Source organism: Pipistrellus kuhlii, unplaced genomic scaffold, assembly GCF_014108245.1.
Source record: "Pipistrellus kuhlii isolate mPipKuh1 unplaced genomic scaffold, mPipKuh1.p scaffold_m20_p_14, whole genome shotgun sequence".
NCBI lineage: Eukaryota > Metazoa > Chordata > Mammalia > Chiroptera > Vespertilionidae > Pipistrellus > Pipistrellus kuhlii.
The window spans coordinates 20555512-20583094 of record NW_023425449.1 but is presented as its reverse complement, the minus strand read 5'-3'; the positions used below and the strand labels follow the sequence as shown (position 1 = coordinate 20583094).

Below are 27583 nucleotides of genomic sequence, written 5' to 3'. Positions count from 1 at the left end.
TTCATGCACATCCTGTTTTCCTTTCTGTATAGCTATCTGTTAAAAATGTCTGTTTATTTGGGTCTTCATGGCTAGATTCGAGAGTTCAAAGGAGTCAAAGACAATGCATGTTTGCTCATGGGCTACACATCTGTGCCAGGCCCAGGACTGTGAAATGAATGGTTAAAGATAGTATGAACATTCACATGTTGAAGGTGTACAGAAGTATAGTATTTTTGAAAGAACATGAAACTGAGAATGGGTTACTTAGGGGAAGGGACTAGAGGTGAGAGACGGTGGATGAAGTAAGATAACAGCATTGCTATCATAAAAAAGACATCAAATGAATAGCAGACTGTATGTCACAAGGCCATTGTGAAATGAATGAAAAGTTGAGAGAGAGGATGCTAGAGAGAAGGCAGGAACCAGATGAAAATGACTTTGTAAACTCTACCTTGGAATTTGCCTGGGAAAATGGTGATACAGAATCAAATCTCTGCCACCTTCCTTCCTAATTCCATCTTAATTGTTTTCCATCTCTCCTGGGTATGGATTAGGCAGGAGCACCTGGGGATTTTCTGGAATCCAGAACCAAAGGGCCACGCCAGGAGCCAAAAAGGGCAGTACCAGCCCCAAAGTGGCTCTGAGAAACCCCGGCCCTCAAAGAGCTATGATGAAGAATGAGACTACCCAGGCTGAGTCTTTTATTTCCATGCAAGCAGGAGAATAGCATCTTTATCAGCTGAGGGATCCAAGACGGAAACAGTTCCTTGCCATGCTATATTAGTCCTGGTAGGCTTGGTTTAATCTGTGGAAACAAAAATTCCCCAAATCTCAGTGGCAGAAATACAGCAAGCCTTCCTTTCTTTTTCATATTACATGTCAATCACCCATGATCTTAGGTTTCTGCATGAGAGACCCAGGCTGATTGAGGCTTTGTCATCTGGAAACTCAATAGTCACTGTAGCAGGAAGGAGGGAAAACGAGTATTTGCACACTGTCCTTTAAATGTTTTCACCCAGAAGTGATGCATGCCATTTTTTTCTCACAGTCATTGGACAGAACAGTTCACATGGGTACACGTAGCTTTGGAAGTTGGGAGGAGTGGAATTCTTTCTATGCCAGAGTTAGAGGGAATTGTATAAAGGTGAACAGTGAAAATGTCTACCACATCTGGGACTGGCAACTGCCAACCTGGCCATTGCTGGTTTGTAGGTGCATTGTGCCTTCTGTAGCATGATCACACACTAATCTTATAGTTAAAAATAATTGTAAAAAGGAAATCAGTGCAAAATGATGACCATAAGGCTCTTAATTACATGTTACTAAAATTCTTCTAAATTACCCTTGGATAAGAATAGAAGTCAAAACTTGAATTATAAACCACCTAAAAAGCAATTAAAAGTTTTTTCTACCAAAATCTATGGGACATATTAAAAGCTAAACTTAAGAGAACTCTATTGCCTTAAACATCAATATTTAAAAGTATAATAAAGGGACATGAAATGTAGTATCTTAAAAACTTAGAAAAAGAACATAAAAATAATACATGTAGAAAAAGAGAAGTATTAAAGATAAGGGCTTAAATTGTTCAGTTAGAAAATTGATGACTTGTGGAAAAGCTAAATGTGTCCAAAATATGGTTCTTTGAAAAGACCAATAGAATTGATAACTTCTATTTTATTATAGTTGAGAGAGACAACAAAAAATATACATAATTAGGAGCAAAGAAGGTGATAAAACCACAGATAGAGAATGGTAAAACATTCACCCTTGTGACAATAAATTTGAAAGCCCAAATGAAATGATTTGGATGCAAATGATGCCATTTCTGGTGCTGGCCAAGTCCCAGAAGCCCACCAAGCCCATTTCTTCCACCGATGACAACTCTAAGTCCTGGAAAGAGTACCCAAAGCAATGACCTGAAAAGGAAATTACACAGACAGATTGGGAGAGAAGTCAGAACTTGACAAACTAGTGCAGTAGTGAGGCACCTGGTGTTTTCCTCCTTCAGTCCTGGTTGCTCTGAGGGCAGCCCCAGCCACTGAACTGTGCCAGTGCCCATGGCCAGGAAGGAGGCCTCCTGTAAACTGGAGAGTGTAGGAGGAATCTCCCTTTTCCCTTCATTTTGTTTTATTTTCCTCTCAGCCTCATCCCAAGGGTGGTGGCCCCAGCAGAGGTTCAGGCATCTAAAATCTTGAGAGAAAATGGCCTGTAGCCAGAAGAATCAAGAAAAGGAATTACTGTGGTCCAATGAGTGATGGAGGCGAAGGGTAAAGTCCATTATTTTTCTCTTGTCTCTCACCACTTGACCTGAGGGCAGCTCCAGTTACACAGAAGTGTGGACCAGACCTTGGGGTGTCTAGAACTCATAGAGCCCCAACTTTTTGGCCAAGGGAAAAGGAGAAGCAGGCCCCCGTCATGGTCCATACATGACTCTGTCATTGGCCAAAACTTATAGAGTTGTATGCCAAAAAGAATGACTCTTACTTTATATAAATTAAGTTTAAACTTACATATTTTCTTCAGGAAGAAGAAAATTTGTATAAGATATAGATGATACTATAGAAACATAGTTAAAGGTCTACCATTTCAGAAATCACATGAATCAGACCGTTACACAGGTAAGATCTCTGCCAATCAGCAAGCAGTTAATCTTAATGTTACTGCACTATTCCAGACCATAAAAGAAGACAGTATAACAATTATAGCAAAAAATGATAAAAAAAAAATATATAAAGAACAGGAACTACAGACCAACATCATATGGCTATAACTATCAAATTATATAATTGTGTCAGTGAATAATATGCTATGACTAAGTAGGCTTTTTCCAGAAATGGAAAAATAGTCACTGTCAGGAAATCTATCCATGTAATTAATTTCTATAACAAAATAAAGGAAAATAATGATATTGTATTAAAATGCTTCTAAAGGCATTTCCTAAATCCCAGCAGGTATTCTAATTAAAGAAACAAGTTAAAGGTTAAGTAGGAATAGGTGGTAATTTCAGGATATAATAAAGGCTATTTACCCCCAAAACAGTGGCTAACAAACATTGTCTTAAATGGCAAAACACTGAAATCATTTCAGTTAAACTGAACCAGACAAGGAGGGATACTGTCACCATTATTATTCAGCCTTGTTTTGGAGATTCTAATATTGTAAGGAAAGAAAATATAAAAATTTGTATCAGTAGTAGAAAAAAAAATTCAATTATGTCATCTTTTGCTTATATTAAATCGTGTGCCTAGAACATGCATGATTGATGGACTGATAAAACACTCAAATTAACAAAGACTTTCATCCACAGTAAATATGGAAAAATCAAGTGTCTCTCTACATTAGCAAAAAATGATTGAGAAATGGAAATGAGGAAACATTTTGCATTCACAGTTGGTGTCTGCATATAGTAGTTTACCTACATGCCGCGGGGGATCCAGTGCAGGATACGAAGCCTGAGAGAAATAGGATCAGGTTTATGTTTTGAAAAGAATGCTTCATCGACTCTGAAGAGACTAGTTTGAAGCAAAGAGACCAATTATAAGGCTCCTGCAAAGATCCAGGCAGAGATGATGAGGCCTCAAGCAAAAATGGTCGTGAGAAAGAAGAGAAGGGGAAGGCGCTGAGATAGCAAGTATAGAGAACCCAGAAGGATTTGCAATCAACTGATTGGAAGGAAGGGAGAGAGAAGAGATACGAAGACACCCTAGATTCTGGCCAGGAGCCTGGGGTCTGTTGTTGGGTAGGAATGCCGGAGGATGGGCAGGCTTCATGTGCCATGCCTGTGGGATACAGAAGTATTCAGCAGGCAGTGATTGTATGAGTCAGAGCTGAGAGTGAAGGATGCCTGACATGTCCAGTGCAATTACTGAACCAGCATACCTTCTCAAGGAAACTGACTCTCCTAGCCCTTCAGACAGGATACATCTCCTTTCTCCACTTTGTTCCAGGCCTCATGATGCTGCCCTGTATGGACTATAGCCAGGCTTTCTTGCTCTCTGGTTTCTGATTGCCTTTGGTCTTGGATTGAATGCTCAAGCTTCTGCCAGGATGTCTTCTCTGGCAGCTATAGCAACTGTGCAACCTTCTGGCAACTTCTTCCTCACCTGCCCCTTTCAGCCTATAGGTCTGAACAGCTCTCTGTGGGTATTCTACTCTACCTTATCCCAGCCTGCACCTTTATAAGCGGTCCCTTCATTAAACTGCTCCCAATCTCCCCCATTTGGTGTGCTGTTTTCTGTTTGCTACACCTGGCCAGTGAATTGGCAGCATTGGAATCCCTTGAGGTGTCTATTCAAAGATGGCTCTTAGGGCTTCATCCCAAAGTTAAGCAAAAAAAATTTCTAGGGGTGAAACCAAAGTCCCTGCAATTCCTCAAGCATCTCAAGTGATTCTGATCTGTAGCCAGATTAGGGAACCTTCCCTGGTCTTCTTGGCAGCCCTTCTGAGGCAAGATGACATCATGAGCCAGATGGTTGAGGTTCAACAGCTCAGTCCCAGGCTCTGCCCCTGTCATTGTGTGACCTTGGCCATGATTATTTTACTCATCTGAGCTTAGGGTTCCACAAATGTAAAGGGACTTCATAATTTCTGCCTTATGTTGTTTTTCAGATGCTTAAGTGAGATATTCCAAGTAAAGCAGCAGGATTTTAATAGTTTTCAGTAAGTGTTATTTATGATCTGTTGATCATATCCATTTAATCTCTATAAACTTACTCAGATTTTGCCAACCCTAGGTCAAATAAGACTGGGTCCCTGTATTCTGTTTTGTGAAGGACATAGAAAAGTAAAATAATTCTAATAAAATATAATTAGATACTCCAGTATTTACAAACTTGTCATTTAGGAAGTTTCACTGATGCCAACAAAACTGTGGCCCAGAGCAGATATTTGTCAACACTCCGTCCTCTGGGAGACAGGGTTATGGATTTATGCACCTGATTTCATCCATGGAGCTGCTTTCTGTTGAACTACTTTGGGAGTCAAGAAGAGGCTGGGAGAAGCAGGCAGGTTTCAGAGACATTAGTGAAACATCACAGGCACTTCAAGCTGTTTATCCAGTGGACAGGGAGACGGGACAAGTGTTCTCATGACAGGGAATAGCATATGGAGCGTATGAATGTGGGCCTGTGGGATCATTGGGAAAGGCACAGCTTGGTATGATGGGAACACAATGTGAGAGGCCACTGATGAACTGTGTGACTGTTCCTTCACTCACCTAATAGTTGTAGAACTTCTATTCTAGATCAGGCACTGGCCTGGGGGCTGGCCACACAGACACATGTCAAAAAATCATTGTCCTCATGGAGCCTACATGAGGACAGTAAGAGTTTTAACTGATGAACAAACAAATAAATGCATAATGTGAAGTGCTGAGTATTGTCATAGAAAAAGTATTATAAAGGAAGGTAAAGGGAGAAAGTGGTGTGGGCTAGGATGGGCAGAAGGGGTATAGTATAGGGTGGCCAGGGAAGGGGCACAGTATAGGATGGCCCTGCAAGGAAGGCCTCTCTAGTAAGAGCTGGCCACATGGATGTCTTGCAAAAGCCTTCCAGCACACAATACAAAGACCTTGACACAGAGTGTACTTGATATGCTGGAGAAACAGCAAGCAGCCTGTTTGGCCTGCACAGAAAGAAATGAGAAGAGGGATAAGCAATAAGATCAGAGAACCGGGTGGTGGTGGCGGCTCATGTAAAGCCTGGGAGGTGATTGTGAGCATTTTGCTTTGACTCTGAGGGAGTGTGTAAAGCGAGCTTGGAATTTGATATCATCAGACATCGGTTACTGACTGCTGTGTTGAGAATGGACTGTAGGGGAACAAGAGGGAAGAGGGCCATACCACTTAGGGAGCTCTTGTCTTCATCCAGGGGGCAGAGAGAGGTGGGGCAGCATGGGAGCCATGGTGATGGCGATGGCCAGGATGGGTCAGAGATGTGATGTGTTTTGAAGATAGAGCCAAAGCCTTTTGAAGATGGATCACATGTAGGTGTGTGCCCGAGAGATAAGGAGCAGTTAAGATTGACTCATGGTTTTTTGGCGTGAGCATTGCTTCTGGGTCAGCCCCTCTGACATTGGTGTCTACTTTTAACTTGGACTCTGTGGAGGCTGGACCTGGCATTAGACGTGTATCTTTTTGTCCACATGCAAATAAAACTCCCATTTCCACAAGAGGTTGAGGGAGCACCCCTCCCCAACACACACACACACACACACACACACACACACCCCTTGCAGTTTTCAATGAACTGCAAGTGCCAAGTGCCAAGTCAGCCAACTCTGTAAGATTTGCAGTTCCCAGTGCTAATTTTAAAAGTTTTCTATATTGCAGCACATACATGTGCCTCCCTTTTGGCTCAATGGGGCCAACTATTTTCAGGTACAAAATATATTTTATGAGTTAGATATCTGTCTAAAGAGTACATTTTGTAAAGCCTGATAAAATTGCATTTTCAGCCAGAGAAATCTCAAATATCAGAATGACCTCCAAGGACCAAAGCACCCAGGAACATCGTGTATTTTACTAAGTAGAGAGATCTAAACAAAATCTATCATGCGGGAATGTATAAAATGTGTTTACACCAGAATAATCTATCTCGGGATGACCTTCTCAGGGCTACTTGCATATGCCCTCAGGAGCAACACACTATCTTAGGGTTTTTAAAATTCATGTAAATAAAATAAAAAATAAAAACTATTTCATTAAGCCAGCAATTTTCAATCATTTTCATCTCACAGAACACATAAACCAATTACTAAAATTCTGCAACACACCAAAGTATATCTTTTTTGCCAATCTGATAAAAAACATAGGTATAATTTTGATTCATTCACACCCGATGGCTATTACTGTGTTGGCTATTGTCATTTTTGTATCTGTAACAACATAAGGGAAAAGAAGTCAGTGCCCCTAACTAAATGGTCAGGTATAGCATGTTTTAAAAATTCTGTGGAACACCAGTTAAAAATTGCTGCATTAAGCTGTGCAGATTTTGTTCAAATTCATTTCATGTCTATTCATACATGTGTTTCTCAATGTAACAAATCGGGAAAGCCCTGCTGACAAAGTTTATATTTAAAATGGTTGTTAAATTCCTATAGGAATTGTCACAAATAGAGTAAAAGTTTAATAGCAACTTTAAAAAAAAGTCTCTTTAGCCCAGCCAGCTGTGGCTCAGACCTATGAACCAGGAGGTCAGGGGTCAATTCCCGGTCAGGACACATGCCCAGTGTGGGGCGTGCAGGAGGCAGCCAATTCTCATCATTGATGTTTCTATCTCTTCCTTCCTCTTTGAAATCAATAAAAAATACATTTAACTCAAATAAATAAGTGTCTCTTTAAATAATTCTTGGTATTTTTTTTTCTTTGATGGAAATTTCATTAAAGCTTATGTTTGCTAACTGAAGATGATAATTTATTACTGAACTTTGTATCGGTAATTTCTATCAGGGTGGGCATTCATTTGAAACTTACCTTATTTTTCAGACCATAAGACGCACTTTTTTCTCCCCAGAAGTGGGGGGGAAAAGTCCCTGCGTCTTATGGTCCAAATATAGCCTACACATATACTTTAAAAAAAAGTTTTTTTACTTGCCCGGCTCTGTGTGGTCTCTGTGTGCTTGCCCGGCTCTAAAATGGTTCTAAATGCTGCTGTTTACTTTACAGGGTTGATTACATGTGTTTATGACTGTGATGTTGGGTTTTAATGCACATAAAATATTTTAGGACACTATTTGTTTCAGAATCTTTTTTTCTTCTTTTCCCTTCTCTAAAAACTGGTGCATCTTATGGTCCAGAGCGTCTTATGGTCCGAAAAATACGGTAGTTTGGTAACGGAGTGTTTGAGTTACTCTAAACCTAGAGTGGATGTGTTTAAGTCTCCCAAAGACTGCTGAAAAACTTTTCTTTTGCCCTCTTTCCCCCCATCTTGTTAGGAGTGACCTCTATAATGTGAATTGTAAACATGGCAGAGTTAAGGGAGGCACATTCTTATTCCTTAAAGCTCACAATGTGGGGAATACTGGGCAAATTGTGGTATGTAGATTACCCTATAGATGATAGGCCTTGTTAGTTAACCAGTACTTCCTTGGAACAATGCATTGTCTCTTGACAAATATGTATAGTAAACCGCTTTAACAATGAGCAAACTGCCCTGCCAGTGTGTCTCAGTGGTTGAGCATTGACCTATGAACCAGGAGGTCACAGTTCCATTCCCAGCGAGGGCACATGCCTGGATAGCAGGCGGGATGGGACGTGCAGGAGGCAACCAGTTGAGGATTTCCGCTCATCATTGATGCTTCTACCTCTCTCTCCCTCTCCCTTCCTCTTTGGAATAAAAAAAAATATATATATATTTTAAAAAAGAGAAAGAATGAGCAATCCAAACTGAGCTTGAAAAACTAGGCCAAAATATCCTCACACAATGAAGGGGGAAACCTTCTGCCTTTGCTCAATACTTCTGAGTCTGGCTGACGGCCAACTAAAGGAGGTGGTGACAAGGATATGCCATTTAATTACCCAGGAAGAAAGAAGTCTAATAAATTCTTGGCCTTGTCGCTTAGCATTATTATTACCATGAAGGAAAACAAGGACCTGGATAGAGATCATCGGGGCGGCCCCAACAGTCTGGGATGGAGCCCACATGGGCGGATTAAGCACAGGAAGCACCCAGGGTCATGCATCCGTCACTTCAGCCTTACGTGTGCATATCTGGTACCGTAACACTATCAGCAATAACATTGTCAAATATGCAGGCGGCCGGAGGATAAATAGGGACGTGGTGTGAAAGGTAAAATCGAGAATGGAAGACTAAATGACAGTGAACACTTATCTCTCAATAAGAGAAACGATTTCAAATGTGCCCTCCTTCAGGCCGGCTCTGACAGGCCTTTAATACAAAATCATTCCCCCCCAGAATCCGCATCGCAGGCATCTTAGAGCCAGAGACCTGTGCCCAGCCACCTCTGCTCCACAGGGATGTGAAGGAAATAGACATGGTGTGAAAGGAGCTTAGCTCAGAGGGAGGATCAAGGAAAATGCAACAGACAGGGAGTGCTGGGGAGAGATAACGCTGCGTGATGGATAGTTAGGAAGGTGTGAAAAATGGATGGTGCGACAAATAAATGGAGAGGTGGCAAGCCCTACAATCTTCAGATTAGCATGTGCAGGGAGGCCCGTGTGGACTCACAGGGAAGAGGCCAGCAGGCATTCTCACAGACGTGGCCTGGGTGACATGAGGGAAGAGAAATGTATACGTATGCAGTTAATGTACATTTTAATTATACATATACACAGAGCCCAACAAATCTTTAGTGCCTGAGCAAATACAGATTGACAAGACTGATGGTGAGTCTGTGCTACATAATAGGTTTACCCTTGTCCTAATTATTTTTTATGGATCACTACCCAGAATGGATATAAAAAAGAATGACTTTAACCTTTCTCTGGGGCTGATTGGAGTTTTACTGTCTTTTTGGTCTTCTTTCTAAAGCAGCGGGGCGGGGGCTGTGGAGGGGGGCGGTGCATTTGCATAAGAAACAGTGAATTGAGCCACTCTGATCTTTTGATATTTGGATAAAGTAAAAATGGGAGTGATTATCCTCAGACATCTTAATGATGTGTGTTCCAGACGAGAGGCATACACCACCTGCTGTTCCGATTGCTTTTCCTGGGAATCCAGTTCTTTATCACATCACATTGTTCCGTGGAGAGCCTGTATGTTCACAAACAGGTTATATATTTTCAGAAACAGCGAACTCATCTACTCTTCCTGGACTAAATGTGTTACTCTATAGAGTCCACTGAGCATTTACATGTTAAAATTGTCTTATTTGTACTCCCTCCACTTCCATCGAAGTGAAGAGAAAAAATTGGCTCATGTTGTGTTCAGGCGCTTTTTCTTTCCTGACAGTAGTCACGACCGTGTTTGGAAATCCCTCACACCCCTTTGGTGTGATCTCTTGCCACGCCTGCCAGTTCAGATATCTCAGATGTAAAAAAAAAAAACACAAAAAAACAAAAACAAAAAAACATTCAGGTTCGGCTTCTACCCGGTTTCAATGACTACATTTTCTGAAAAGTCAGGGATGCCAAGACAGAAGAATTTTTTTATGGATCCTTTCTCTTCCTTGCAAAAGCTGGTGCTGTCTTTCAGCATATAATTGTCATGTGTGGTAACGAAATCTTCAGAGTCTAGCCGGGTGTTTATTTCAGAGAATGAACCAAGCACATCATACCGCGGAAGCTCGCTCTCCTTTCCTCGGCCCCCCTCCCAGCTTCGCAAGGCCTTCCCCAGGGTAATATCCAGTGTGGGACCACAAAAAGCTCTTTCATATTGCTGACAATTACCTGAAATTATCAGTAATCATACAAGAGGCAATTATAACTCATAGAAGCACCAACATAATTATTACATGTTGTGCAGTGCTCTGAACTTGAATGCACTCTGATAACTGGAGCACAAGTGATGTTGCTGTGGCTTTTTTTTTTTTTAAGCCAAATTATCTAGAATACACAAAAAGATACTCAATCACTTTTTTTAGTTGGGACCAGTCCCCATGTTAAACATACAGCACGGTAGATATTCTATGGTCTTTTTCCCTTTTTTTAAATTGCAGCATGTTCGTTAGCTCATGCCATAAAGCAGGTCACCTTTGGGTAGAACTTATCATTATAAGGGATGCCAACCTGATGTATATCAGTATCCCTCAACTCACAGATACAAGTATCTGTTTATGATGCTTGAAACTTGAAAGCAGAGGTGCAGCCACGAAGCCCGTGCACATCATCAAAAAGCATAAAACTATGCTCCTTGTACTTTAGAACGGACTTAACTCCACTGATTGGGAAAATAGTCCCAGAGGACCTGTCGATTTTTACACAGAGGAAAGAGTGCAAGAATGTCAGCCATGTTTGCTTTGCAAATCTGACATCACAGGCTCACTCCTAAGCTGTAGTCATTTAGACTTGTCTTTATTAATGATTAATATCACTAAAGATGTGAGGTGCCTGGCAGATAGTAGGTGCTCAGTAAATGGTAGTTCATGTGACTTGTAGAGTGTTGTTGGAGGAATCCCGAGTCTTTCAGGGGTGGGAAGATGAATGTAGGGGTGTATAGAGAACCAGAAATCTCCTAAAGGTCAGGCAGAAGGACTCTGGGAAGGTGTTTACCCAACTGAGAGTCTAATTGAGGAGGCGACAGCCCAGTGACACTCTGCAATTGGGTTTCTCTTATACCCATCTGACGAGCTACTTTGTTATATAGTATAAACCAGCCTGGGCTGCGCCCACAACTACTGTGGATTGTTGTCCACTCTGCGTTCATACGTCTCCCGCCTCTTAAAGCTGGCTCTGTTGTATGAAGCTGCCATCTAGAGCCCTTGGTTTTCAAGTTCCCCTTCTTGAAGAGTTCATGCTTTTCTTTCCAAATGCTGTGTACCAGACCTTTGTGTCTACTATGGAGGATACTGAAATTAAAAAAAAAAAAAAAAAAAAAAAAAAAAAAGACTCATCTGTGCATCCCAGGTGTGCAGCCTGATGCAGGTGCAGTGGTATTTAATGATGTTGTAAACACATTTCCTCAAGCCTTTCTTCAGGAGGTGAGAGGTGCCTGCAGGATGGTGGTGTAGTGGGATGTCCTACCTGTGTAATGCAGTGAGGGCTGGGAGGGTGACTGAGGCTCCCATGTTCCCAAGTGATTGCCCTTCGCCCCCTAAGATAAACACCACAGAAGTGTCCTGATAACTTAGAAAATGGCAGGTAAGTCCTGTGCTACATGCTTAGAATACAGCTCTAGTTAACAGCCCTTGTCCTTCTGATACCGCTTAGGCACAGGGGGAAGATTGGAGGAAAGAGTCGGATCAAAGAGGCCATTTTCTAATTTATCCAGATACCAATATTGGTCCCCATAGCTAGCAGAAAGTGTTCTCTACTTGCTAGTTCCCTATACTGCATTCTTGCCTCGGGGATGATGCTTTTCCTGTGTTACCACTGAAAGGGATTTCCTTTGGTTTGTCCATCACTGTTCTCCCATTCCTGTAATAACACAGGCCCTCACTCCTGTGGGGAGCCCATCCCATGCAGTTTGGTGGCGCCAACTGTCCCCCATCCATGGCACTGATGTCCCCACCATGGAGTGGCATCTGTCTGTGCACTTGAACTGGTTTTGGGGTATGTTTGTTTGAATCGCTTTAGATAATCTTGCCCTTGTCTTCCTAGCCCCTTTTTCCTCACCACAAAACACTGGTATATCTAGTACTCCCTTTGAGAGAGGAACCACTCAGAAATGGTTTCCTTCCACAGTGATTGTCAGAAAGGAATACTCACCCATATAAGGAAAATAGGCATTGACCTAAAAAAAAAAAAAAAAAAAAGGCTCTATATGTTCTTGGAATATGAAATTTGTGGAACTATAGCCTCTGCACAAATCCTGTTAAAATGTCAATAGTTTGTCTTTGACAAAGAAAAAATGTCAACAATAGCAAGGTGTCATGGACTAGATTTAAAGAAAAAAAAAAGTCAACAGGAAAAGAAACTTGGAACCAGAACATTGATAGTCCAACAAAGGAGGGCCAGACACCTCTGGGCTTTCTTAAAAACTATGCTGCCCTGTTGTACCAAGGGGAGCTGAGCTTAACCTGGTCCATGCCACCAATCCACCACATCAGAGGGTAAACATCTTTTTGGCTCACAACACGAAAAAGCCAGTCATACCTCTGGCGTGATGGATCCAGGGCTCACCCTGTGTCCCAAATCCCATCTTTTAAGTCTGCTTTGTCTGTCTTTGCTTTCTCTCCATGGTCTTAGGCAATCCTCAACCCGCATGTTGAGAACCGCTGCTGTAGAGCCTAAGACCATCGGAAAACACAGATATTTACATTACGATTCATTAACAGTAGCAAGATTTCAGTGATAAAGTAGCAATGAAAATAATTTCATGGTTGGCAGTCACCACAACATGAGGAACTGTATTAAAGGGTCACAGCATTAGAAAGGTTGAGAACCACTGCACTAAATGAATATTTTTAAAGGCACGACCATGAGACACGATTTCACTACAACCAAAATGTGTCTGTTCAGTTTCTTACTCACTGATCTAGATGACATTGTAAGGTTCAGTGCAAACTTTGTTTTGCTGTAGGTTTTGTTGAAACATATTTTACATTGTCCTTTTTTTGTCAAAAAATATTTTACGATGTCTTTTTTTTTCTTTCTGTTAGAGCTTTCTATAGAAGCTTGAATACAAGGTTTTAAGAAAAACTCTTTGCCTGACAAGCGTGGCTCAGTGGTTGAGTATTAACCTAAAAAGCAAGAGGTTACAGTTCGAATCCCAGTCAGGGCACATGCCTGGGTTGCGGGCTCGATTCTAAGTAAGGGGCATGCAGGAAGTAGCTAATCAACGAGACTCTCTCATCATGGATGTTTCTAACTCTCCCTCCCTCCCTCTCCCTTCCTGTCTGAAATCAATAAAAATATATATTTTACAAAAGAAAAAAGAAAAGCTCATCTGTAACTGGAACTGTGAGGCTGCTAGGGCTAGCAGAGGTTCAGCAAACCTTATTTTGAGGTTTGCATTACCCAGTCTTACCCAGATTTTGCAATCTGCAAAACCTCTTTTCAAGCACTTTTTTTTTTTTTTTTTTAAACATCAAGAGATTTCTAAATTTGTCAATTGACCTGCTAGACACTGCATATTAGGTTGCCTAAAATAACACCGTAAACTGTGGGGGGAAAGTGGAATTGTCAAATCACCTACAGTTTTTAATGGTTTTCTCTTTCATATGAACATTTCAATTTCAATTGCTGTCAGTTCCTCTAAATAAGAATCGATCTTTTTTCCCCCCTTCCTGTTCCCATCATTCAGAGTGCTTTCCAAGGAAGTAGCCAAATTAAATAAATCTCTGCAGCTTTGAGTTTTTATATTTATTTTTTTCTTTTCTCATTTGGTAAGTCTACTGCACTAAGACATTTCTTTTGTTAACAGTTCAATTTCCTTCTACCGTTCTAGATGAGTTGTCAATGATAAGCGAAGAAATATTCAAATTCCAGTAGGCTCTTTGTGAAGAAAAATAAAATATCCTAGACTGTTACAGTCAGTTTACTTTTCAAATGACAGCAGTGTTGTTAATACCATTTCATTTGAATTTCCGGTGGGACTTGGAGCTTCACTAGTTTTAAAATCAGTAGAAAAGGAACCAAATCCACACTTTCATTGCTTAGAGGGAATGCATTCTATCTGTTGAATATTGATAACTTTTAACATTTTTAACTATTGACCAAGCTCCGGATAAGAAGTCTGTGAGACTTGTTAAATGAATAAAATGCCCCACTTTTTGTTACTATTTTGCAGTGTTGTAGTTTTTGGAGTAGTTGGAGAGGTTTGAGGTCTTTAGTGCCTAGTACAGCTAAGCTGTTATAGTAAAACTAGAGGCCCAGTGCATGAAATTTGTGCCCAGTGCACTGGGGGAGGGGGGATTTCCCTCAGCCTAGCCTGCATTCTCTTACAGTCTGGGAGCCTTTGGAGGATGTCTGGCTCCCTGCAAAGAGTGGGCCTAAGCTGTCAGTCAGACAACTTTAGCACTGCTACGGAGGTGGGAGACGCTCCCGCCACGCCCCTGTACTTGCCAGCTGTGAGCCCGGCTTCTGGCTGAGTGGTGCTTCCCCTGAGGGAGCATACTGACCACCAGGGGGAAGTTCCTGCATTGAGCATCTGCCCTCTGGTGGTCAGTGAGCAACATAGCGATTGGTCATTGATCTATTTGCATATTAGCTTTTATTATATAGGACTAGTGGCCCAGTGCACAAAATGTGTGCACAGGGAGGAGGGAGGGGTGTACCTCAGCCTGGCTTGCTCCCTCTCCAATCTGGGACTCCTCAGGGGATGTCCGACTGCTGGTTTAGACCCAATCCCTGTGGGCACTTGGACATTCCTCTCACAATCCGGACAGCTGGCTCCTAAACACTCACCTGCCTGCCTGATCTTCCCTAACCATTCTGCATGCTGGCCTGCTTACCCTCAACTGGGCTGCCCTGCCAGCTTGCTCGCCCCCAACTGCCCTCCCCTCCTGGCCTGATTGCCCCTAACCGCCTCTGCCTCGGCCCCGCCACCATGGCTTTGTCCAGGAGGTTTCCCATTCTAATTAGCATATTACCCTTTTATTAGTAAAGACAGGATGGACCAGTAAGTGCCACTCTTCAACATATGATGCCTCCTTGTCCATTGGCTGTGGCCAGAGTGTACACTGCAAGATGGGAGTGGGGGGCTTTCATTTGATTTATCATGTGAATGAGTCCTCCTGGAATTGTCTTGCCAAACCTTTCCCTCAAAGTTCAAGATTGTGTTATATACATGTAATGATTACCCTCCTTCCTAGGCAGTAATGGAATATTATAAAAGAAACCTCCCTAAATGTGCAGTTAGCTCCCTCTCTGGTTTTTAAAACTGAATGTGGTAGGTTGTTCAGTACCACATGAACAACTCACTGAGGTGCCTCCTTTGTTTCTTAGATGGCTTGCTTGCCACTGAAGGTCTGTCCCCTCCTCCACACCCTACTCCCCACCCTCCCACCCCACCTCCTAGTTGAGTCTGTTCAGGCAAACTATTTTTGGTGGGGAGAGTGCTGATTACCAAACATCACAGGGTATTCTGTAAAAAAAATAAGTACAAAATGAGAACCACTGCTAGAAAAAATTACTGATGATTGCAAAGTACTGGCCCAATACACATTAACACAGTGGTTTTTCCATTAAAATTAGGGAAATATGAAAAGGAAGGAAACATTTTATTTCTCTATACATGTATATGTGTCTGTGTCTATGTCCATATGAGTATATACAAGTACTACTGTAGCTTGAGAGATAACTCTATCCCCTCCACAATATTGTCATTCTAAATATCAATGACAGTATTATGCAGTATTATTAAAATAACTTGTTGAATGTTAACAGTAGATAATGTTACACTTTAGGTAGGTTAATACATTATTATACAGATGGCACCTTTTTATCAAGATTTATAATCTAAAATAAATAGTAGTCACTGTTGGATATTTAGGATATATTGTAAGGACAGAAAGCAAAGAAATTAAGTATTTACATTACATAAAAATTAATTTAAAGCTGCTAATGATGTTAAATTTTAATTAAAAATAATTAACTATAATCTGGAGTAAACAATACAAAAGGTATCAGGAAAGATGTGATGTGTGTGAGCCCTGGTCTGTTTGCTTAGTTGGTTGGAGCATTGTTCTGTACACCAAAATATCTCAGGTTCGATTCCCAGTCAGGGCCCGTACCTACTAGTAGGTTAGGTTGTGGGTTCGATCTCTAGTCAGTGCACACTTGAGGCAACCAATCAGTATTTCTTTCTCACATCAGTGTTTATCTCTCTTCTCCCTCTCCCTTCCTCTCTTTCTAAAATCAATGAGGGGGAAAGGCATGTCTTGATGAAAATTTTTTAAAAAGGGGGTGTGTATGTGTATAATGTTCAGTTTTGTGTTGTGTGGAAGTTGTATCTAGGATTTTTACTAAATCATATACTTCCCCATTTCAGAAATAGAACCATTTCAGAAACTGAGCATGTATAGATGCCCACAAGGAATCAAAGCCATGTTAGTGAAGACACAATGAAATTTCAGTTCCTTGGGGGAGTAACTTCTGAAAGGCTCAGGCTGTTTTGCTGTAGCTCAGGTGCCACTCAGGCTCTTCCCACTGCCCGCCCCAAACTGATCCAGCTTGTGTTTATAATCAGCATAGACAAGGCGAATGTTTAGGCTCTGAGTCATTCTTTAGGGTTAAATATTATTAAACTTTAGAGTCGCCAAATTCATGCACATAGAACTTTTAAAGTTTTAATTATTTGGCACTTACTGGATACAAACACACATAGGCACATTTCATGAAATTTGTGATCATTTGCACCTTCATTGAAGATCAATTCAGAATCACTCGAGAAAGTGCTGCTGTTATTTTACCAATTATTGAACCTTAAAGGAAGAAGGCTGATATTCTTAATATATTTTTTATCATCTTCTCGTCTCCCAAGTGGCAACTCACTGTCAATATTTATACGAGGGTGTTATTAAGAATATGAAATGATATTACACAGCGGATTTTGTATGAAATTTGATCCATTTCTTAGATCTGGTCCCAGACTTTCAATCATGTTATAACATTAAGGTTCTATTTTTAAGGTTGAAGAAAAAAAATGAGTTTGGGGAAAAAAGTTTATCCCTATTATTCATATCTCCACCTCAGTCATGCTCTGCCTACCTTTCTGACTGTTCATAAAAATTTTGTTGAAAATAAGACAGTGTATATTGATTGAGCACATACTGTGTGCCCAAAAGTGCCCTGATATTTAACAGTAATAAAAATAAGTAACCTCTTGTCCCAAATAAGAAAAAGTAATACAAATCAGTCATGATCGCTGAGACCGGTGTGGCTCAGTGGATAGAGCGTTGGCCTGTGGACTGAAAGGTCCCAGGTTCGATTCCAGTCAAGGGCATGTACCTTGGTTGTAGGCACATCCCCAGTAGGGGGTGTGCAAGAGGCAGCTGATCGATGATTCTCTCTCATCGATGTTTCTAACTCTCTATCCCTCTCTCTCCCTCTCTGTTAAAAATCAATAAAATATATTTAAAACAAACAAAAAAAATAAACACAAATCAGTCATGATCATGCAAGTGATATTGAAGTGAGAATATAAGAACACATAGAGATGTCTTTTTTTTCCTTTATTTCATTAGACATGCAGAAATCTTGATAAATTGAAATGGCATTACCAAGTCAAAGTTCATTATTGTGAAGATGTTGATTTCATAGATGGCAAAAACAAACAAACAAAGTGCCTTTGGGAGAAGACTGTTTTAGTCTTTGCTTCATAAATTCTGTTTTTTAATAAAAGGAAAAAGATTGTATTGTCTGGGAGTTTGTTCAGCAAAGCAGGCCTCTCCTTCCTTTTGAGAGAAAATAAGATCTTTCCTCAGAAAGTTTATCTCTTATAAACTAGAAGTTTGGGTTGTTCTCTTCTTGTTTCCAGGTCTAGGTCTATCTATAATAATAAAAGCATAATATGCTAATGAGGCTGGGCAGCTGAACATCCTTCTGGACATCCTTCCAGACATTCTTCCAGACAAAGCCACGGTGGCTGTGACGGCCAAGGGGGTGGCAGCAGCAGTAGCAGCAGGAGTTGTGGAGTGATGGGGGAGGCGCCTTCCCCTGATCCCACAGAGGGAGGCCAGACTGCAGCTTAGACCTGCTCCCCGATGCAATATCAGTAGGACATCCCCTGAGGGCTCCCAGACTGTGAGAGGGGGCAGGCCGGGCTGAGGCACCCCGCGCCTCCCCCCCCCCCACCCCAGTGCACAAAATTTCATGCACCAGGCCTCTAGTATTCCATATAACAGCTAACATATAATTAATTCTTACTGTTTGTCTTGTAGTTCAGGATTCAACTCCCAGTTATCTCTGGGACCTTGGTCAAATCACCTAGCCTTAATGCTAAGCCTCCAATTTTTCATCTACAAAATAGGAATGATAGGTAATAAATGAGATGATGATTGCACCATGCCTGGAATCAGGCTCCCTACATAATAAGCCCTGAAAATGTGCTTGCAAGTGGATGTTGTCTGTGTTCTATATCCCTTTAAAGAGGTTACAGTCTAGCAGTTAAGATGGGACGTGGATTCATATTGTTATCATTTAATATAAGACAGAGTTCGGAAGGAGGAGAGGTCACCTCTAACCTACCACATAGAGGAGGATGTTTTGCTTGACCCGGCCTGAATAAAATGAGTAGTATTTCAGCAGCTAGGGAATCCTTTCTAGGGGGAGGGAATTATACAAGCAGAGCTGGAAAGGTGGGGAAGCATAATATACCGATGAGGCCCTCCATGCGATTGCATCGTAGAATGTGTGAAATGCAGCCATGGCAAGGAAGCCTGGGAAAAGGAACTTAGTTGTCGCTAGACAGATTATGTGGGACCTGGAATGCTTTGTGTTCACAAGTTGGGTCTCTGAGCCTGGAAAATGCATTCTCATCTGGTCATTGGAGGGGTGCATGGCCAGCTCCTTACAACCACCATACTTATCCACCAGTGAGAGCCCCAGCCCACGGAGCTTCATGGCGACCAACACGATGTGGCCACAGGCTAATGGCTAGAGCTTCCTGGGCAGCTCTGGACATTGGTGTTATCCAAGTGGGTGGTCACACTTCCCACCATACCTATGTCATCATCGAGTATCAGATGCCATATTTTTAGGTTGGCTGAGCTAAAGGCTAACCTTTTCTAAATTGGCTGTGACTGATTTTTTTTGTAATAGTGTCAGCCAAGGAGATCAGCAGAGAAATAGGACCCTCATACTTTTCACCCAGGATCGGAGACAATATCAAGTACACGTGACCCTTCTTACTTCACGTTATGACCTTATGCTTTTTTAAGCATTTATGGTTTGGAAAATCCAGACTGAGAGATTGGGTAGCTTTTTCCAGTTTTTGTAAACATTGTTGATCTAGCAGTAGGATTGATCTAGTCCAGTTTTGACAAGGGAATAAAGAAAATGGTTGCAGCCAGGTCCCTTGTGGGGTTGCTTTGAGAATTGGGCAGACAGGGCACTAAGTATGTGCTCAGCAAAGAGAATTTAAATGTCATTACTGTGTTGCTTTTATCTGGGCTTCTCTGAGAGACAGGTGACAGACAGGAGTTCGTTGGTTTGCCATAGATTAAAGAGGCTAGTAGAGAACTGCTTTGTAGACACTGACCTATCTTTCCCATTCAGCTGTGCCTCAGGACATAGGAAAAGCATAATGAATATGAGTTTCATAATATGCTGCCAGGAAAAGACAGGAGAATAAGGGGTTGATTTAGATGGTAGCAGGGGCTGGCAGTAAGCCAAGGAAACTATGGCACAGGCTATTTCTAGGTTCTGATTAACATAAGAAAGTGTTTTTGAGGACTTATGCTTTGAGGTACCCCAAAATGACACCTAAGTAAAGTTTGGGTTGTCACCTTCACCCAGCATGGCCGACTTGCAAAATTAGTGTTATTGCCCCCCCCCCTCACCCTCTGCAAAATCACCTCAATGGACCGTTCTGTGAGAAGATTAATTCTTATTTTAGTTCTGCTTTATTTAGTTAGTTAGTTAGATTTTACTCGGGGCATAAAAAGAGGTGGTGGTTATGGATGAGTACTGACTTGAGAGACAGCAGTGCTGTGATGCCCCCTCCTACCACCAGGTGGCGCCTGGTTTCTGCGGGCATGTTCAGCCTGAGAATATTGTCTTTCTCCTCAATTTCTTCAGAAGTGATGAAGGCAACATCATCTTGAAACAAATGGTCAACTGTCTGTGGACTCTATGCCTTGAGGGTAAATTTTGGCCTTACAGAAAGTTTTCTAGAGCGTCCTCAGCAGAGCTTGGCAGGATGAGGTGTAGAAGTGCTGTCGGCTATTGGAAGGAAGCCTTGAGCAGAATTATTCTCTTGATTTGAACGCTGGTTAAATGAATAAGTGACTCTAACACTTTTCCATTAAAGAACCTACCCCACTAAAGACTCAGTCCCAGCCACAGAAATAATCACTTAAGTTTCTTAATTTCCTTTCATAATGCACTGCTGGTAGGAGAGCTTAATTTCTAGTATTAAACCAACCCCCAACTCTACTGTATGATGTATTTCCTCTCACTTACGAGAAATCCCCAAAGACAGCATTAATGGATTTATTTTAAATTGTTGTTTGTAAAATGAAAGCAAACTCCAAATAATTATATAAAATTGTTTTTTAATGTTTGCATAATTTTTTCATCATTAAAAGCTACCAGGCTCTTTAATATTGAGACAGAACCATCCATTGAACATAAAAAATTGTTACCTGGATGCTTTTAACATCTCCGCCTCACACACACACACACACACACACGGGCATTCTCCACTCTGCATGGTGGTATATAGTGCTGGGCATGTTCGTGGCTTATTCTGAAGAATGCATTGTTTGGGGATGAACTTTAGTAAGCGAGTGGGGGAAATCCTAATTCTGAAACCTACTGGAAGCCAAGCCCCTGGGCTCTGCCTGCTGTAGAGAATTGGACAAAGGTGCTACTCTCGCGAGACTCTCATAAGTGATACTACTCTTAGCCCTTCCCTGTTTTCACAATTATCCTCTGCATAAGGCATAATGCAATGCTGGAAAATCCTACAAACTCTACTTGGTAGGATCCAGGTGTGGTTTTTAAGATATCTCCATCCAAATTACAGTGGGGGATAAGGGGTTAAACAAATATTTGCTTTTAATTTGGTTTTATATTCATTTTTTTCTCACTGAACACTATAATGAAAATATGCCCTTGATTAGAATATACTGGAGACAATAAGTGCCTAAACTTGCCCTGGCATTTACACAAATATATATTAGAAAAAAGCTTTGCCTGTCATTTCTGTTTCACTGACACCTAACCTAAAATTGTAAGGCAGGCTGTTAAGGAGTCATAAATAGTTATTCTGTTGTTTCTCTATGAATCAGGATATTCGTCCAGATGTGTGAAGATAAGTACTAACTCTAATATTCATTTGGTCTTAACATAACCTACGACTTCAAGTCTTGCATTTATCAAAATAACCTCACTGATATTTTGACTTAACTGACTTCATAATTAGAAATGTTGTAAGTTTGAATTTATACAATCAAGCAAATGCAATATTGATTTTGTCTTTTATAAGAGGCCTTGGAAGATTTTCGTTTTAAAATAGCCTCCTAAAAAACAAACTAACAAAACAGGTTAAAAGTGTGACCTTGCTATTCAAAGTGTGGCCTATACACCAATAGCCTGAAGGTTTGTTAGAAATGCATATGCTTGGTCCCCACCCCAGACCTACTGAATCAAAGTCTGCATTTTAATAAGATCCCAGGTGATTTACATACATGTTAGTTAGAGAAGCACTGCACTGGAGTAAACAGCAAAAGTTTCTGCTTAAAAAACATATAGTCTATGGGAGTCACCTGTTATCACCCATGAACACATATGTATTATATAGGCGTTTTTCAAATGTCACTTAGAGGACCAGTGTCCAAGCTGGACAGATTCCCAGACTACATCCTCAAAATGATGCTTTAGTAGGTCTTGTGAGAAGGAGAAATCTATATGTATTTTAGAAAGCTTCTGAGGCAATTGTGCTGAACAGCTAGTTCTGTAGAAAGCAAGACATTGAAAAAATGAAACATAAAACTCAGTTTTTCAAGTTTGGTTGGAGAGAGCATGGGTAAAGGGAAGGTTCATTTGGCCAAAAAGAGATCTGGCTGAGTGTCTCTATGGTATAATACCAAGTACTGATTAGTCAGGGTCCATTTGAGAAGGACAAGGAAAAATGGAAATGACAGAAAAAGTGGCTAGAGGGTACTCCATCCGTCCTACACTTGGTATCTTTTTTGCAGACCACCATGCTAGACAAGTGATGGACAGTGAGGTAAGTAATCAGACACTCTCTCTGCCCTCAAACACTCTCTAATAGAGTGGGGGAGACAAGAATATCAATAACTGTGATCCAGGGAAGAAGGAAATAAATATGAAAACAAGGTAAAATCATCATATTCTCACCATAGAGGAAGGAACTATTGGCTTTTGCTAAAAGCATGAGGAATGGCTTTGCAGAAAGCAGTCCTTCCCTGTGTTCCAGGCATTGTTCTAATTACATTTAAGAAAGACTGATGGTGGAAAGAAAAGCTGGAGGAAAGGATTCAAGGACAGCATAAAACTTTGAGGCATGAAGGGATTCTGGGGCCCAGCTCGGCATCTACGCTGAGTGGGTGGAGAGGAGGCAGCATCAGCGAGCACTTGGTGGTGCCAGCAATGAGGACCATGGGGCCATATCAAGGATGGCCCTCTCTGGAGGCTGGCTGAAACCTTGTTGATTCTTCTAATGAGACTTGAGCTCAAAGAGGTTAGTACCCTCTGCTTTTATTTTTTATTTTCATTTTATTTATTACCCAAGGGAAGAAATGCTTGAAGCTCTTGGTCTTTAACTGAGCAATCTTAAAGTCTGTGATCAGAGTTTGAGTTTTTATCACACTGATTTTTTGGCAGCCTGTAGTGCCCATCAGTTTGGCTAGGACATCTGTATCATCCCTGAACAGAGCTAACATCAGTGAAGGAAGAAAAGAATGAAGCCTCCATGTCATTAGAAATTCAGGATTCCCCAGCATGATTCACTGATATGCCTGGAGCTCCCCATGCATGTCTGGGAATGTTGTGGAGTAATACATGTTACAGGTGTAACGTACTGATCTAGTCCATCCTATATAATAAAAGGCTAATATGCAAATCGACCAAACAGTGGAACAACTGGTCACTATGACACACACTGACAACCAGGAGGCAGATGCTCAATGTAAGAGCTGCCCCCTGGTGGTCAGTGCACTCCCACAGGGGGAGTGCTGCTCAGCCAGAAGCCAGGCTCATGGCTGGGGAGCACAGGGGTGGTAGCAGGAACCTCTCCTACCTCCACAGCAGCACTAAGTATATCTGACTGCTGGCTCAGGGAGCAGGCTTAAGCTGTCAGTCAAACGTCCCCTGAGGGCTCCTGGACTGCAAGAGGGTGCAGGCCAGGCTGAAGGAAACCCCATCCTCCACCCCACTGAGTGCATGAAATTTGTGCACTGGGCCTCTAATAAAAGAGGTTAATGTAAGTTCTTTATATTTCATTGAAAACATTATCTTATTCTTCATCTTTTATAGACCATACCAATGAGCCTTTATGCAAGGGAACAGTGTGTGGCTCTGTAAATAGCATCCTTAGAGACTGTTTTCTGTAACTGGGTGGTCACTGAAACATTAAATGGCTTGCGCACACCTTCCTTTAAAAGAGGTAATGCTGTTTCAGCTGCAATAAGGAGCTTGCTCGGCTTGAGAATGGTATCTGTCTACCACCTTATTTCCATACATTAACTGTTTACAATATTTATGTTTAATTAGTGTTGTTTTCATTTTCCTGCTTCCCGACTTTCTTCATTTATTTCATGTTCTCCATCTGTTTCTGTCTTTGAAAATTTCATTTTGGTCTTTAAGTTTAATTGATGTCTCCTTTAACATTTCCTAGTTCATTAGCATTTCTCATCAGATCGGTTTCATTCGGTTCAACCACTTTACATATTTAAAAAATGTTAAACCCTTGATTAAGGGTATTGATCCTCAAAAAGTCATTTTTTTTTAGTAAATAAATATTCCCAAATGCTTATGATTCTTATAAAACTTTTCTATTCTCTTAAATCCAAAGTAGATGGGCCATAGGATAGTACAAGTTGTGTTGTTTCAAAACATCATTAATAGTAGTAATAGCTAACATTTAATGAATACCTAAATGTGTCAGGCATTTCCCTATGTTAGGGGTGTCGAACTCAATCAGAGAAGGGGCCAAAATCTAAAATCCAGCCTAAATCGCGGGCCGAATGGTTTACTGAACAGTCATAAACTGTCATTGTGATGGAAACGCAGCGGAGTGCAGTGATGACAGCGCGGTGCGGGCCACATTGCAAGGCCTGGCTGGACGGATTTGGCCCGCGGGCCTTGTGTTTGACACATGTGCCCTATGTACTTTGTACAATTTTTATTAGCTTATGTAATACTTACTATAACCCTTAGAGGGCAGTGCTATTTTTATCCCCATTTTATAGATGAGGAAACTGTGGCACAGAGAATTTAAATATCAGTAACCATGCAGTCCAACCAGGTAGCTAGATTTAGGTCTCATTCTCTTAATCTTTATAAAGAGTCTCAGTAAATAATTGGTCAGAAATACCTGCAAGTCTTTGAGGCTTAACTGTCTTCCTGTTAATGTCAGATTTTATTACTTAACCAGTTTTTGACTGGTCACTATCTTTACATTTATTTATTGGCTGAACTGTTCATGTAAGAATCATGCGCAGCTGAACTTGGAGGAAGGGAAGTGTTTCACAGAGGCAATATATTTGAAACCATTTTTTAAACTTGGCAAGAGCATGAATGTCATGGTGTTGCATTTCCTTCCCCAAAGCTTTGGGATGTGGGGTGCTGAGACTCTCGTGCTATGGCTGCTTGATGCCCACAAGCCAAATCAGCCCTGTATCCACAAGAGCACAGACATCTCAGGACAGTCTGATGATCTCAGTTGACACAATTGGCTCTCTTCCAATTTGGTGCATCACTCCCTAAGTTCACCGTGCATTCTTTAATATCTCCTACTAATGACAGGAAGTCTGATGACAACTAACATTTACTCTAAACTTGCTTGGGCTGTGCACCTTCTTAGCATTTTCTCCTGTGATTCTTCAAACAACTCCCTGTATGTACTCTTATATCCCCAGCCTATAGGGAGGGCAACTGAGCCTAGAGACATTTATGTAATTTGCTGATGGGACACAGATGGGAGACTGCAGGACTGGGCAACCCATGTTCTCACCATCCATTATTTGGGGAATATGGAAGGCATTTATTAATCAGACACTCTTTGTACCATGCTTGGTGCTGGATGAGCTGAGTTCTCAGAGGAAGAAAATGATGTTTGCCTTCACAAACTTGTAGTCAGACATGCACACAGATAATTATGAGATAAAGAGATGAACAGTGCCTGGCCAGGTGTAGCTCAGCGGTTGTGCATCTACCCAGGAACCAAGAGGTCACCAGTTCCATTCCCGGTCAGGGTATATGCCCAGGTTACGGGCTCTATCCCCAATGGGGGCATAAAGGAGGCAGCCAATCAACGATTCTCTCTTATCATTGATGCATCTATATCTCTTTCCCTCTCACTTCCTCTCTGAAATCAATAAAAATGTAATTTTAAAAAAAGAGAGAGATGAATGGTGCTGGAGAAGCACAATTGGAAGACTGACCATTTCCAGGAGGGAAAACTGGGAACAGCGCTAATACAATCAGACCTCATTTTGTTGTGCTTTGCTTTATTGCATTTTATAGGTATTGCTTTTTTTTTTTTTTTTTTTTTTTTTTTTTACAAAGGGAAGGTTACAACTGGCTCTATTGCAGTGCTTGCTTTATTTTGATCCTTCTTTATTGCGGTGGTCTGAAAGCAGACTCGCAATATCTCCAAGGTAGTCCTGTCTATTTGATAATTAAGCACGAATAAAAGAAAGGCATGAAAGACTGAGGGTAACCACGTGCAAAGGCCTGAAGTCTTTCACTGATGAACTCATCAAGTATTTTTGAGTAAATCCTACAGTGCAGGCCCCAGGTCCTGCCCTCATGGATCTGATACTCCAAATCAGTGGTCAGCAAACCATTGCCACTCTGTTGACAAATGAGTTTGCCTACCACTGCTCCAAACACAAAATAGCCTTATTTGGGATTTCATGGACATGCATGAGGTATTTAGCTGCAGCTGGGGTTATTAACAGGAGGCAGGTGGGACTAGGTGGCAGTTTCCCATTGCTGCTGTGACCAGTTACCACAGGTACAGGCGTACCTGGGAGGTACTGTGGGTTTAGTTCCAGACCACCACAGTCAAGATAGTATCACAATAAAGGCAGTCACAGACTTTTTCTTCCTTCAATTGGTAAAAGTCACATCTGTGAAGAGCAATAAAGCAAAGTGCAATGAAATGAGGTATGCCTCAATAGTGGCTTAAAAACAGTATAAATTTACTACCTTACAGTTCTGGGTATGAGAAGTCCAAAATAAGTGTTATGGGCTAATATCAAGGTGTGGGCAGGGCTGTGTTTCTTCTAGAGGCTCTAGGGAGGAATCATTTCTGTGGTGTTTTTCTTTTCTTTTCTTTTCTTTCCTTTTCTTTTCTTTCCTTTCCTTTTCTTTTCTTTTCTTTTCTTTCTTTCTTTTTTTAAAATCCTTGCCTGAGGGTATTTTTTCCATTGGTCTTTAGAGAGAAAGTGGTAGGGAGGGAGGAGAGGAAGAGAGAGAGAAACATTGATGTGAGAGAGACATATCGACCATTGCCTCCCACACATGCCCCAACTGTGGCTGAGGATTGAGCCTGCAACCTAAGTATGTATCCTTGACCAGGAATTCAATCCATGATCCTTCAATCCGTGGGCTGCTGCTCTAAGCACTGAATAAAACCAGCCAGAGCAGGAATCATTTCCTTTTCTTTTCTAGCTTCTAAAATATGCCCGTACTCCTTTATTCATGGCCCTTTCCATCATCTACAAAGTCAGCAGTAGAGTATCTTCAAAATTCTCCTACACTCACACTTCTGCCTCCTCCTGTAAAGGACCTAGTGATGACATTGGACCCTCCTGGACTATCTGGGTAGTCTTCCCTTCACCTTAATCATGAAATGCCTGCTAAGTCTCGTTAGCCATGGAAGGTACACACTCACAGGATGTGCTCACCTTTGGGGCCTGTTAGAGGCGAGTGATGGAGAGCTTCATTTGCTGTAGGAGGAACTGGGCTTCATTTAACAGAATCATGGGAAGTGACCGGAGCACCAAGGGCTAAGAAGAGAAATGTTTAGAGATTCTGCTGGTGAGCGCTGATGAGGGTTTGAAGTAAGGCACTATCAGTGGGAGCGGAGAAGAGTAATCAATTTAAGAGAAATTTGGTACATATTGCACTTGGCAATTAATTGGACAGGTAGATGAAGGAGAGAGAGAATTCAGAGTTGACCCCAAT

At 41.4% G+C, this 27583-nt stretch overlaps 1 protein-coding gene and 1 long non-coding RNA gene across 8 annotated transcripts in view; both read left to right on the top strand.

The window, feature by feature from the left end:
• Positions 1 to 27583, top strand: part of SAMD12 (sterile alpha motif domain containing 12) — a 319976-nt gene that overhangs the window by 65431 nt on the left and 226962 nt on the right. The window lies entirely within an intron of this gene.
• Positions 1116 to 25720, top strand: LOC123652299. The gene is made up of 3 exons (XR_006741563.1): positions 1116 to 1126; positions 10174 to 10182; positions 25580 to 25720. It is a non-coding gene; the product is annotated as an uncharacterized LOC123652299 (long non-coding RNA).